Here is a 15,536-nt window from a genome sequence, read left to right as displayed (position 1 = left end):
TTTTTTAATCCAAGAAACTCTTTTTCTGCCAATCCTTAGAGATGAGGTTCTTGTTGCTTGTTAGGACTAAATTTTAATTAAATTGACTCATTCCAGCTATTCTGAAGGAGGAAATTTTTATTTAATGTGCTCAGTTTTGTTGATGACTGATGGCAAAGATCTGCAATAACCAGTGGAAGGCTAATATTTACTTAAGCTTGCTGCATTCATTTTTACAGTGACAACAATAGTATTTCAGTTATAAACATACTTCCTCTTCACTCTAAAGGAAAAGTCATCGCCTCTCTATGAAAGATTTCTTTTTAACGTCAGAGCATTGGTTGCATATTGTTTTTGTTAATAATATATTTTTTTCCTTCCCTTTATCTTACAATCCTTCTTTCCTTTACGAATAAGAATTTCATTTTACAAGCACATACAGCATCTAGGTTTTCAGTGGGGTGAAGTTTGTTTGACCACAATTATATTGCCACATGTGAAAGGCAGATACTGTTACCGACACTGAGGTGAAATCAGAAATCCCATAAAAGCAGGCCTGTGCCAAAAAAGAAAAGGAATCACCTTTGTACTTAGCACTGAGGTCAGAAATGCTGAGAATTATAAAGAGAACACCACAATGCTGGCAGAAGCAGGGCAGAACAGCAACTGAAAGGTCAACTTACATTAAGAATGACGTTGCTATCAGGTATGAGCCACATTACGTAGACAAGTTTAACTTTATTGTGTCTTATATGAAATTTGAGAACAGCGTTAATTACAGATTTAACTCAGTCTTGGGCAGTGCCACAGAATGCAGAAAATACCATGCATTCCATTTTATCTATTTTTTCTAGAATTTTATGTAAAATTTAATCAGGGTTCATGTCACGATTTTAGCTGAAATACAGTCAGTTTTCTTCACAGAGTGCTGCTGCTGCTTGGACTTTTGATGAAAACAACATTGTTAACATAAAGATGTTTCAATTGTTGCTGAGCAGTGCTGTACCCGGGCAAGGACTTTTCAGCTTCTCACTCTGCCTTGGCAGAGTGGAGCTAAGCCTGCACGAGGAGATGGGAGGAGACAGAACCAGGAAAGCTGACTCAAACTGGCCACAGGGATATGTCATATGAAATGTCATCATGATGAATTGTAACAGTGAGGTAAAGATGAAGGAATGGTGGGGTGCTCGGAGAGATGATGTTTGTATTCTCAATGAACAGTTAGATGTGGTGAGCTCTGTTTTCCTATACATGGCTGAATACCTGCCAGCCAATGGGAAGCAGTGAATGAATTTCTTCTTCTTCTTTGCTTGTGCATGCAGCTTTTGTTTTATCAAAGCTGTCCTTAACTCATGAGTTCTCTCAATTATACCTTTCCAGTTCTCTCCCCCGCCCCATGTGAGGAAAGGGAGTGAGCAGCTATGGGGTGCTGAGCTTCTGCTGGGGTAAAGCACAGCAGTGTGAAGATCAATAATGCCCAAATATAAAATAAGATCCAGATAAAATTAAAACTTCAAAAACAAAATTGAGTTATGAAATGGACTGTTAATCCACAGATGGAAAAAATTAACTGGATTAAATCGTAACTAAAATGGAGCTGACATAATCACTCCTATTCCTTTTTCTTTGGAAGAACAGTATACACAACTCTGCTCTTCAACAAGTAGAATAAGTATATAAATTCTGCTTCTGGAGCATAATTTAAGTGATTATTTTGTTTGCATGATGGACAAAATATTACTTGTGTTAGTCTACTGTGCTACATAAGTCTACTCACTTTTTCAAACAATACAGTTTGCACAAGTGAGACCTAGGCTATTTTATGCTATGAAATACTGCCATCTTATGTCTATTCCAAAGCATGGTCTTAAGAGAGCTGTAGTAGCTTTCTTAAGCCAGAAATTGAGAGATCAATTACATCAATAAGACTAGCACTGATTTCAGTTCATAACTCAAGTTGGAATACATTACAGAGAAAATGATATAAAAGTATTAGTCCACAAATCTAGAGTCTCACTTCTCTTTTCTTTAGTAGGACTAGAATTAAGGACCATTATTTTGATACCTAGCATGTAGGGTTTGGACTCAATCTCTTGAAGTCCCTTACAAACCCAGCGATTCTAGGATTCTGCAATTACAGGTACTTAGTGGATAGCCACATATTCAAAGAGGTAATATGGAACATGTACAGAACAGCAAGCTAACACCTGTTAGCAGAAAATCTGAACACAGTCAATATAAGGAGCAACATTTACTTAAAAACTAAAATGCTAGAAGAAATATGAATGCAGATACTGTGTTTTCCCAGACAGCTTTATCTGACATAAATGCACCTCTTTCTCCAAAGAGAAAGAAACAAAACGGAACAAAAAATTCCGGGACTGCTTAAAAAAAAAAAATCTTCACATAATCAGAACAACAGGCTGTAGGTTTTTCAACCAGTATTAAATTGTATTTATTTATTTATTTTTAAATACAGACGAGTATGGGCGGACTGCTCAGTGGATGAAGAACTGGCTGCAGGATTGAGTCCAGAGAGTGGTGGTCAGTGGCTCAATGTTTGGATGGAGATCAATGACAAGTAGTGTCTCCCAGGGGTCAGTGCTGGGGCTGATACTTTTTAATGTCTTCATCAGTGACATTGAAGGTGGGGTCAAATTCACCCTCAGCAAGTTTGCTGATGACAGCAAGCTGTGGGGTGTGGTTTACACACGAGAAGGTGTCTAAGTCCAAAGGGACCTAGAGGGACCTATACAGACTTTAGCAGTGGGCCCAGGTTAACTTCATGTGATTCACTAAATCTGAGTGTAAGGTCTTGCGTCTGGGTTGAGGCAATCACCAATGCAAGCTGAGAGAGGAAAGAATTGAGTGCAGTCCTGACAAAAAAGACCTGAGGATACATCTTCACTGTAGATATCACAGAAAATTTTTATACGCATACTTCCAAAATGGCTAAATCAAATACATATCCATAGTGTACTTTGGACAGTTGAAAACTGAAATTCCCTCCAAATCTCAGGATTCTACATTTCCTTCTACAATTTGTGCTGCTATGAAGAACTAATGCTGTTTTCAGAGTGATATTTGTTTTTGAAATAGCATTCTATGAATTGAGTGCTGTTAGAAGAGATCCACTGTTCTGTAAATTCTGAAGTGAATGAACTGCCAAAGAAATAGAACTAAAAAAACTCGTTCACATGCAGGAATACAACAACAACAACAAAGAAATAGGAGAAACAGGGTTCTCAGGAGCAATATGCTTAGCATTTTGTTATGAGTGAAAAAATTCTATCAACATGGCATAGAACAGCCTGAAGATTTTGCTCTAACAAGATCAGATGTTCCTTAGCGTAAAGGTATTAAAAAAAACTTTGAAAGATAGTGGTTCATATTAATATATATTCAATATATTGAAGAGCTATCATTAGAAAGGACTTGTAACAAAATCCTGCTTGACTAAACAAAATAAGCAATCACCACTTGAAAATAAAAGTTTTAGCATATCAATTGTTGAAAAAAAATGCCTCAGCTACAGTGAGACATGCTAGAATATAGAAACAAAGAAAAAAACAGTATTACTTTTAAAAATATGCTATTCAGTGTGGCAAGAAGCATGGTTTGCAGGGAAAAGATAGGAAGAGATAGGAAGATGTATAATTCCCCACACATACACATTAATATAAAAGTGAATCACCACAAATGCTAAATAAGAATAAACAGAGCAGCAACTGTGTAATGAAAACATTTCCTGGAGTAGGATTAAAGGAAATGGATGTACTTTTACACAACTACATCAAACAATGGGGAGGTGTATTTGGCAAAATTCCTGCCATTAAAACACAACAACACAACAAGGACATTTCTGAGCAGTCAGACACAAGAATGGAAAGTTGACTCAATAAAGGAATCTGTACCATCTGTTATATTCCAACCAACATGTTATTTTAACCACATGCTACAAGTTGGGATGAATTCAAAGAAATATTTATAAAATCTAAAGCGATCCAAAAATAACAATTAAAAAAAAAAGTATAGAAGTTTACAATAAGTTCCTAAGACTAATTCACTGTCTGCAGATGAGCTATTTCTTGGTGGCAAAAAAATAAGTACATTAAAAGACAAATCACAGCTAATGAGAAAGCATTAATAACACAGGATGTTTCAGAATTCTGAGACTTCTACGTAAGCTGTTGAATTTATGAGGGGTTCAATTCAAGCTTGTTCCTTTAAATTGTTCTTTCCTGCTATGAAATTTTGAATAGATAAAGAAAATACACCTTTTAAGAAATTCATTTAGATAATTCATTGAAAGCCACTGCAGTGTCTTTTCTATGTATTTTAAAGTTGTAACTCGACACATTTTAAGAATTGGAATTTAAACAGCACAAAGTATTTGCTTCTACAGTGTGATTAGGAATTAATAAAGACAATTCTTAGACAGGAATAAACTAGCAACAGAAGCCAGAATACAAAGCAGAGTATGAAAAACTGATATATAACTAATGCCTTAAAAGAAAATGGTAACAAAGTTAATTTCCTCAATGCATCTAATTAGAGACATTCCAAATTATCTGTTGAATTACATTCTATCACACATATAACTAGAGAAATAAAATATAACTATAACAAAGAAGTATAGCCAAGTGTAAGAGTGTCATATACAATCTATCAGGTTAGAAAAACAAAATATTTCCAATATACTTCTATTTCATCAACCTAGTATTTCGTCTAGTATTTCATTATCATTTGAAGCAGGATGATGAAATAGAAGAAATAAAGGAGCTGCAGGAAAACCATTTAAGGGTGTGATGCTTACCCAGTACAAAATTGGGTATATATTTGTGTCAGCACTTTATCACTAGCTTAAGGAATATTTCTAGTTTTGGAGTAGTTAACATTCCAAACCTCTAATTCAGCATGATTGTAAGGAATATGTCCTTTTTTTCATCTATAAAGCTGAAGTTTTCTAAGGGGCAAGAAAAACTGTCAGACCTTTATGAAATACCTTAACTATCTGTTACATTAACACCCTTGAATTACTGACTGAAGCCAAACCAAGCTAACATGACAAAAAATATGCAAAACATTTCTGAATTGAATTTTACAATATCCTTCTGGTGCTTAGATAGGATATTCTGCCTTTAATGTTAACAAAGAACAGACATAAGAGCTCACTAAAAATAGAGTTTGTGAGTTAGTGGAAAAAGAACTAAGGACTTAAGGAGATTTTTATACAGTTGAATGTAAAACATTAAATCCATTAACTGACAAAGATAATCCGGAGGCCAGAACATGAAGGATATTTTCCAGCTTTATTTTTCAAGCTTTTATTTTTTAACCTTTAAAATTCTGCTGTTTGTTGCTGGTTTTTGCAATGTTTCTATTTATTATTACATTTCAAATAATTAGTTAATCTCATAATGGCTGCATTAAGAATAAATATTGGTTCTATTTATATCTTGACTACAAAACAAAAGGCCAAAAAAATACAAAAAACAAAAAAATAACCCTCAGAAAGGGAAAACAAAAAGTCCTCCTATTATTTTCACTGATTATGGGAGCCCATCAGGGGAACACTTCTTAAAATTTTGTAGCTGGCTGAATTTGCCAGCTAACTTGCACAACTAAAGGCTGTTATATCAAGCAGATATTTGCACAGCAACTAAATCCAAGAACTGGTTGTGGGAAACCTTGGTATTATGTAGCAGAAGTTTGCCTTTTGCGTTACGAGAGACTGCTACACACTCTGAGCCCAGCTTTCCTAGAAGTGACTGAACATCTGCTGATGGGAAGTAGCAAATTAGTTCCTTGTTTTGCTTGGCTTGTATGTGTAGCTTTTTCTTTACATGGTAAATGTCTTCACCTCGACTCATGAGTTCCCACACTTTCCACCTTTCTGATTCTCTCCACCATCCCTCCCAGGAGCAGGTGGCTGCACAGTGCTGCCTGCTGGGTTAGATCACAGCATTTGCCCTTATAAAGAATCAAAGCCACAATGGTCTGGAAGAAAGTGTCTGATGACAGCACATTTCCTCTTTAGTGAAGTTGGAGTACCTTTGAAGACTTGATTGTGCTCCTAGGATCATTTGTAGAATGCATAATCTTCTCCATATGTAAGATTAAATACTCCTTTGCTGTTAAAGGAGACTGCAACTATCAGAGAAGTGAGTGATCAAGGCTGTCTTCTGGAAACAAGTGTGTAACAGCAGAACTGCATTTGAGACACTGCTTGCATTATAAGGTATTGTCCTAGAAAAGAGTTCACTCTCCAAGAATCAAGACTCCTACAGAGGTCTGATGGAATGAAAGCATTCACAGAGCTAGTAGACTTTGTTATACCTGATCAAAATTGCTGAGGCAGAAATGAAGAATATCAGAAAGAAATTATCTGTTCAGCCAAAGCATTGATGCATTTACATTCCTATGTGAACACTGAGGCTTTAACCTGTCTGTTTTTTCTGTGGCAGCAGCTTTCATTTGTGAAGAAAAATTGCGTATCTCCTGTGTAGAATTTATTATTATTGTTATTTTAATATGACCATACATTTGTTTTTTGCCAAACAAGACAGGCAACATCTAAGACAGTAAACAATTTCACTGCAATTAGTGATGAATGATGTCCAGAAACAAGTGATGAACATAACTGAAGGCCTAAATACCAAGAAAATAAGAAAGGACAACATTGGATGAGACTTAACGTTTATCTACCTGAATATACCATCTCTGACAATTGCTAAACACAAATAATGATTGAAAAGTAGAGGACAAGAAGCATGCAACAACACGTCCCATTATGGACAGTCTCCAGTAGCTTGCAATGACTGGGGCATTCCAAGCTCAATATTGTTTTTTTATTTAATGATTCTCAGTGGATTTTTCTTTCATGTATTTATCTAGTCACTTTTTGAACCACTGAGAATTTTAGCATCCACAGTTCCTCACACAAGGACTTCTGCAACTTAATTCAGTAGACAGCAACTTATTTTTGGACCCTCATCTCTGCTCAGAGCAGAAGGAGGAGCCTTCCCCTCTCTTGAATTCTCCCTAACCAATAGATAAGTAGCTCTGGGGATGGAAAGGGAAGATGGTGTGGGTAGTGGTTCAGAACCATAAATGAGAAATCATGTTCAGGTCTAATTGAGAACCCAAGTCACAGCCTATGCCACTAATAAAAGGCCAAGTGTCTTAGTAATTGGAGAATCTGCACTGAATAGCAAGGAGACATTCATCTGCTGCCTGGATAACCTTTCTAAAGAGGTTTGTTGATGTTAGGGCCCATATTAGTGACATCAGGAAGGGGACACCAGGTATGATAAAGCCAGAGATCCACTATTTGCTGGTCTTTCAAGCAGGTTTGCATGAGTCCACAACTAGAAAATTAAAAGAATATCAAAAAAAGACTTCACAATTCTTAGGAATATGCTGAAGGAATCAGGAGCACAGGTAGTGTTTTCCTCAATCCTCGAGTCTGGAGACTGGTGATCTAGGACAGAACTTTAATAGATCAGGAATGTTGATGTGGGATGTGACACAACTGTCCAGGAACAGTAAGAATATCCTATGCAGGAAGTTGTCTGGAAGCATCACTAAGGCTTTAAACTAGATTTTGTGGGAGAAAGGGATGCACTGCTATGTAATAATGAAGAATCAGGAAACACTGTTGCTTTAGGAAGCGTGGGGGAAATCTTAGATTTTTTCCAGAGGTTTCTGGGAGGGCCTCTCTAAGACACTAAGGTGGACAAAAGCTCAGCTGAAGTACCTCTATACCGATGCACAAAGCATGGGAAACAAGCAGGAGGAATTGGAAACCACGGTCCAACTGGAAAACTGAGCTTAGTCCTATCACAAAAACACAGTGGGATGAGTCACATAAATGGAACCATGATTAAGGGCAGTTAACTTTTTAGAAGGAATAAGCAAGGTAAGAAGGGTGAGGGAATTGCCCACTGTGTTAAAAAGTGCATAGACTGCAAAGAGCTGCCGGTGAGAAAAGGTATGATCTCGATATGATCATATTGAGAGCTTGCACAACAAAATTAGAGACCAGATCATAGAATCAAATCATAGAATCATAGCATGGCTGGACTATGAACAGGACCATAGTAGTCATCTAGTTTCAACCCCCCTGCTATGTGCAGGATCACCAACCACCAGACCAAGCTACCCAGCTTACAGCTCATATGCTAGAAGACGAGGTACACGAGAGTCTCTGAATTTTTGGACAAATTACAAGATACCATGAGGAGACAAACTCCTTTAGACCCAGGACCAGAGGTAGGAATACAACAACTAATTTCCCTATTCATTGGCCAGTTCCAAGTGACATCTGATGAAAGCTGCAGAAATTGAAACTAACAGAGAGCAAGAATTTGGGGAGTGGGTTATAGAGTTTGATTCTGCATGACAATACAAATAGCTTTTCAGCCCCCTTTTTATGTCTTACACTGAGAAACATACCTTCATGAAGAAGTAGAGAGATTTTCCCTACATGTCCAGGAATCCTCTCCTGATATCAAATATATCTCTTTCCAGATTGGACACCATGGCCCTATCAGTGTGTTGTGTGTTCCCAGGCCCTGGCAAAGCTCTGCACCCATGGCCAGCAGTGAGGAGAGAAATCACCGTGCCTTGGTGCGACTAAGATGATCAGGGGGCTGGAGCACCTACCCTATGAGGACAGGCTGAGGGAGTTGGGCTTATTCAGCCTGGAGAAGAGAAGGCTGCGGGGTGACCTCATTGCAGCCTATCAATACCTGAAGGGAACCTACACCCACGAGGGGAGTAAACTCTTCAAAAGGGCTGACAACAGCAGGACTAGGGGAAATGGATCGAAGTTGAAGGAGGGAAGATTTAGGTTGGATGTTAGGGGGAAGTTCTATACAAGGAGAGTGGTTAGGCCCTGGAACGGGCTGCCCAGGGAGGTTGTGGATGCCCCGTCCTTGGATGTGTTTAAGGCCAGGTTGGACGGGGTCCTGGGCAACCTGATCTGAATGTGTGTGTTTGGTGGCCCTGCTAGGCAGGGGGGTTGGAACTACATGATCCTTGAGGTCCCTTCCAACCCGGGTGATTCTGTGATTCTGTGATTCTGGTGTGCCTTCTGTGGGAAGAAGCACAGTGGCTGCAGTGGCAGTCCCATGAAGGGTGGCCCGGAATCCAGGAGGGGTCTGCTACAAGCTGCCTGACCTGAGAACTGGAGCACTTCTCTTTTGAAAAAAAGGTTGAGGTAGTTGGGCTTGTTTAGCTTGGAGAAAAGAAGGCTTTGGGAAGATCTAATTGCAGCCTTCCAGTACTTGAAGGGGGTTACAAGCAGGAGGGGGGGGGGCTGACATTTTACATGGTCTAATAGTGCTAGGACAAGAGGGAAAGGCTTTAAACTAAAACATGTAGTTTAGATGTTAGGAAGAAATGTGTTGATCAGAGGGTAGTGAGGCACTGGAACAGGTTGCCAGGTTGGAAGGGCCCCAAGCAGTGATCTTCTAGGTGGCAACCCTGTCCATGACAGGGATGTTGGAACTAGATGAACTTTAAGGTCCCATCTAGTCTAAGCTGCTCTATGATTTCATGATTTTTATCTTATTCTGAACCTTGGAGATATTGATGAGATGAGGCATGCATAACTGTCTTACATTTGAGTTCGTTGGGATCCTTTGGCCTCAGTGAAAGTTTTTTCAGAAAGGCAATTTTAAACTGTAAGAATAAAGGAAAACTAATGTGAATTTCTCTCTCTGTCCTAGCCTAAGACTTGGTGAATGGTGGTATGATTCAGTGCTATTGCGGTGAATACAACAAAAATGGCAATAATCAGTCGCAAAGCAATATCCTACTGAATGTCCCCAGAGCAGCTCACTAGAAATCTTTGAATACGTACTGTGGATATAAGATGCTGGAAAAATGTTTCGAGTTCCAAGAAAATCTTTCTTATGGGAGCTCCCTTTTGGTCAAATCTTGATGGTTACAAAGATTAGAAGGTACTGAAGAGAAAATACACTCTTAGAAAATAGAGGGTTGATGTGCTGTATTGTTGCAGTCCCCAGGGACTTCTGGACAGGTGAATACTGTAATTTTTAAACCAGTTCAGCTGTCAATGTTCTTTATGAATCCCATTTTGGAGAAACAGCAGACATAACAAAATGGCTCAGAAACACCTCTAACTCTCCCATCTCTAGAAAAATACCACAAAGCAGTTGGTAGTACTCTGACAAGACACATGGCACTGAAGGAAGATATAGCAGTTCAAGAAATGAATCAGATGGTACACTCCATATGTACCTTCTCATTGTGTAATACTTAGAGTTTGGCTTTTTTCTTTTTTTTTTTTTCCAACTGCTGCTCAACCATGAGAATGCATACTGAGCATCCAAAGCAAGCTCTTTTGAGAGCCTGAAGGTCAAACAGTCTTGGAGCCTACATGGAAAGATCACATATAGGAAAACAACCTATTTCTTCCATATATGTCCTTGAACCACCTATTATCAACTAACTGCTCCTAAGGGAATTGTAGAATCACAGAATGGCCTGGGTTGAAAAGGACCTCAAAGATCATCTGGTTTCAACACCCCGTGGCATGGGCAGAGTAGCCAACCACTAGACCAGGCTGCCCAGAGCCACATCCAGCCTGGCCTTGAATGCCTCCAGGGATGGGGCATCCACAGCCTCCTTGGGCAACTCATACCAGGGAAGATGAGCCTCTAAATAATAGTAGATTGAGAAATGATCTAACAATACAGCCAACATGCATCACAGAGTAAATGTGCATTCGGATAAACACTCAAAGAAAAATCATAGAATCATATCAAAATTAAAGGGTTAAACAAAAGAGAAAGAATATGTTGGAAGGGACACATGAAGAAGGGTACACAAAAGAATTAGAAGGGAAAGCCTAAGGTTTAAGAAACAGCAGTGATGGTGTAAGATAAAGAACAGTACAGAAACATTAGTTTGCTGATTTGGGTAATTGAATCAGCTAGGTCTCTGGAAACTTTATAACTCAAAGGAAATCAAAATTCTGGTAAGACATTTATGTTGTTGTCTATAGATTATGAATGTCACCATGCTGACAGAGAGAATCTAATTTGCAGTTATATGATTACGTGATCCCATCTATCCACACAGCCACAACTCTTATCTTCCATCCTTTCTCCTGGCCTTGACAAATACAGTTTTGCCAGTAATGCAAAACACTGCTGACTAAAATTATTTCCCTAGCCAATCATTTTGATATGACACTCTACTCAATTTTATATGTCTCTGCTCCTGATTTTGCTGACACAAACTGCCTGCCTTGGCTTTTAGAAGTCTTCTCCGGCTATCACACACTCCCTCTTCTTTTTTTTTTTTCTCTTTTTTTTTTTCCCCCAACTTGCTGAAACGACTATTTCCATTTACAATATCCATTTCCTCCAGCCCTCTGTCATTACTAAATGCCTTCAACCTGTCTTCAAGTTAGTCCTTCTCTTAAGGGATGTTGCCTATAAAAGTCTGCAAACTTTATCTCATTATCTAACTTCAAAACCTTACTAGCAGTGACTTAGAACCTGTCAACTAGGATACAGGAAACAATAATTTTTCTAGCAATGCACTCTCTTTTAAATCTTTCTACCAGTCTGCAACTTGTTGATTTAATCTGCAGTATCTCTTTGGCAAATAATGTTAGTTTAGAGATCATGGAAGCACACAAAGACTGCTCTGAAAGGAATGGCACCTCTTTTATTATGCTGGCCAATGATATCAGAAGATATTGGATGGTATGGAAGTAAAGGTTGAACCTTCCCACCAATATCCCATTATATTTTGTTGTTGTGTAACACATGGCAGCAGAGGGACAGTTTGACAAAATGCCATCTGTCGTGGAAGTGGAAATGAAGCAAAGGTTTGTCACTGAATTCCTCCATGTGGAAAAAACTCTACCCACTGACATTCAGTGACACTCACTGAGCATCTACAGAGGCTGAACTGCGGATGTGAGAACAGCAAAGTTGTAGATGGTGCATTTCAGCAGGGGATACAGTGACAGTGGGTCACTTCTGCTGGTGCAGATTATTAAGAGTATGACATGCACACTTTCGCTCACACTGACAAAAATGCAAAGCTAATGGCAGTATCTGTGTTGGAAAAGACCGTTTTGCAGCTGAGAATTTTCCCTATCGAATATCATTATTCCGCTCTTTTATCTGTAGTAGTTTCCATGGGGGGGAAAAATAAATAGGAAGCATTACTTTCAGAACAATCTATTTAGAACGGCATGAGTTGGAAGAGACTATAAAGATTGTCCAGTTCCGACCCCTTACCATGAGCAGGGCCGCCACCCACCAGCTCAGGCTGCCTAGGGCCCCATTTAACACCCATAGGGATGGGACACCCACGGCTTCTCTGGGCAGTCCATGGCAGTGTCTAGCCACCCTCAGAGTAAAGAATTTCTTCTTGACATCTAATCTAATTCTCCCTTCTTTTAAGCCAAGGGCATCCTTGAAATCTTTTCTTCTTATCACTATCAGATGACTTTAAAAGTCACTTTCCCTCCTGTTTATGAGCTCCCTTTAAGAAGGGACGGCCATAGTGATATCTCCCTAGAGCTTGCTCTAATCTAGGCTGAACAAAACAGCCTTTGTTCACAGGAAAGTTGCTCCAGCCCTCTGATCATCTTCATTCCTCTCCTCTGGATCTGATCCAACATCTCCACATGTTTGTTAAGGTGGGGGCTGTAAGTCTGGATTCCATACTCCATGTTGGGCCTCAGGAGGGCAGAGCAGATGAGGGAATTCACCTCTGCCCTGCTGGCCAGCCCTTTTTTAATCAACCCAGGATACTGTCGGTAATCTGTGCTGCAAGTACACACTGCTGGCTTATCACAGAATCATAGAATCATAGAATCATAGAATCATAGAATCACCAAGGTTGGAAAAGACCTAAAAGATCACCCAGTCCAACCGTTCACCTATTCCCAATAGCTCCCACTAAACCATGTCCCTCAACACAACATCCAGCCTTCCCTTGAACACCCCCAGGCTTGGTGACTCCACCACCTCCCTGGGCAGTCCGTTCCAGTGCCTGACCACCCTTTCTGAAAAGTAATACTTCCTGATGTCCAGCCTGAATCTCCCCTGCCGTAGCTTGAAGCCATTCCCTCTGGTCCTATCACTAATGACACGAGAGAAGAGGCCGACCCCCAGCTCACTACAACCTCCCTTCAGGAAGTTATAGAGAGCAATGAGATCTTCCCTGAGCCTCCTCTTCTCCAGGCTGAACATTCCCAGCTCCTTCAGCCTCTCCTCATATGGCCTGTGTTCCAAACCCCTCACCAGCTTTGTTGCCCTCCTTTGAACACTTTCCAGGGCCTCAATATCCTTCTTGCAGTGAGGGGCCCAAAACTGGACACAGTACTCGAGGTGCGGCCTCACTAGTGCTGAATATAGGGGAACAATCACCTCTCTGCTCCTGCTTGCAACACTGTTTCTGATGCAAGCCAGGATGCCATTGGCCTTCTTGGCCACCTGGGCACACTGTCGGCTCATATTCAGCCGAGAATGTCTTGCTTTTCATCCCTCAGAACCCACAAGTCCTTGCTTGCAGGTCTGCTCCCTCTGAGTTTTCCCCCAGAGATTATATATACCTGGGATTGTCATTGCTGTGGGCTTTGCTGAATTTCATTAGGTTCTCTTGGGCTCGTTCTTCAAGTCTTTCCAGATCCTTCTGTATGATATCCCTTCCTTCTACTCTGTCAATTGCACGACTCATTTTGGTGTCATTAGCAAACTTGCTGAAAGCATGCTCAATGTCACTGTCAATGTTATTGATAATAATATTGAAGAGATGAAGAGATTGAAGTGATGTCCCCCACACTGGTCCCCCACTGTGGGGGACATCACTTGTCACCCAGCCTCTGTCTGGACTTAGAGCAATTGACCACAATTTTCTGGCTTTAACCATCCAACCAATTCTTTATCCACCAAACAGTCCAGCCTTAAACTGCATCTCTCCAATTAAGGGATAAGGATGTGGTGAGAAACCATGTCAAAGGCCTTACGGATGTCCATGTGGATGACATCAGTTGCCCTTCCTTCACCCACCAATGACATCACTGCATCATAGAAAGCCACCACATTGATGTGGTACAATCTGCCCTTGGTGAAGACATGGTAGCTGTCAAAGATCACCTCCTCATCTTGCATGTACCTTAACAGTCTTCCAGAATGATCTGCCCCATGATCAGCCCAAGCACAGGCATGATATTCACCAGCCGGTAGTTTCCCAGATCTTTCTTTCTCCTTTTCTTAAAATGAGAGTGACGTTTCCCCTTTTCCAGTAAATAGGCAGATCATATGACAGCCACAGCTTTTTTAATATGATGGAGAGTGGCTTAGTAACCACATCAGCCAGATTCTTCAGGACCCTGGGGTGCACACCACTGGGCCCCATATGCTAATATACATTCAGTCTCATCAGATAGTCTCAAACATACTCTTTGCTTATCCTGGTAGGATTTTGCAACCTCACCTAGAGCTTCAAGGACAGATATACTTACATTTGTTAAAAAGTATAGTTTAGAGCTTGAGTCAGTAAAGTTCAGGACTACAACCACATAATGAAGCTACATAAAAAATGGGCAAAACATGACAGTAAAAAATTAAATTTTCTGAAGTGTTTGAAAACCTAAGTCCGTGGTTCCATTAATATCCAACAAAATTTAATGATCTGTAAGTTATAAATATATGAATATCAGCTACCATCAGCTACTGGTCTAGCAATAAGCTAGCAATAAGAAAATGCTCAAAATTTACAAAATCGGATGCCTGTAAACATCTGTTAAAATACAAGTAGAAATTCCCCCTCTAGTGGGCTTCAGGAAAAATTGCAGTTATAACAAAGCAATCAGAATATCAAAAGGGTTTTTTTAAACTATTTCTTACTTAGCTTTTTAATAAGATTATTTAACATTTACCCTAATGCAGTACTTCTGAGACATACACAAGTACTATAGCAGTGACTATAGTGACAATAATATAATAATATAGGAAAATAATAAAGTATATCCACAGAACATCTACCTAATAGGAAGGGAAATTTTCTTGTTAGAAATCTAAGACAACAGTATTATAGGCTTAACTGTGGGCTGATGAAAACTGTGTACTAATCACTTGCAACGGAACAGGACAAGATTTTGGTCATCTGGAAAGAAGGGGAAAACAAGCAGCTGTTTTCTGTTGCTAGAGATCACTGAGCATTAGAAAAAAAGAGGAGGGGAGGGGTGGGAAGGGAGCAGAGGAGGGTAGAGGAGAGGGACATAAAGGAAATTGTCCCCTACTTTCATACTTAGCTTGAAGAAATTTAAACAAATCAGTTTGACAGTTTCCAAGCCTAGAATTACAAAAGCTAACACCGAATGTCAGGATTTAGTTTAAAATATTTGCACTATTATGAGAAAGTCTGTATCTCCAAGGTTTTATTCAACTTGGAAGAATGTAGCACTTGTTTTCTAGAAAGCCAACAGTTACAAGTAGCATTAGAATTTTGATTATGGAGAGCTTCAGATGCTTGTGTATTCAGGTCAGTTCCAGACT

The 15,536-nt window shown here is 39.6% G+C and overlaps 1 protein-coding gene across 2 annotated transcripts in view; it reads right to left on the bottom strand.

Moving 5' to 3' along the window:
- Positions 1 to 15,536, bottom strand: part of LOC122163989 (cAMP-specific 3',5'-cyclic phosphodiesterase 4D-like) — a 488,389-nt gene that overhangs the window by 244,817 nt on the left and 228,036 nt on the right. The window lies entirely within an intron of this gene.

The sequence above is a fragment of the Centrocercus urophasianus genome, unplaced genomic scaffold, assembly GCF_019232065.1.
Source record: "Centrocercus urophasianus isolate 14NV4802_14NV808 unplaced genomic scaffold, USGS_Curo_1.0 seq_25, whole genome shotgun sequence".
Classification (NCBI taxonomy): Eukaryota; Metazoa; Chordata; class Aves; order Galliformes; family Phasianidae; genus Centrocercus; species Centrocercus urophasianus.
The sequence above is the reverse complement of the archived record's forward strand: the minus strand, read 5'-3'. Positions and strand labels throughout refer to the sequence as shown.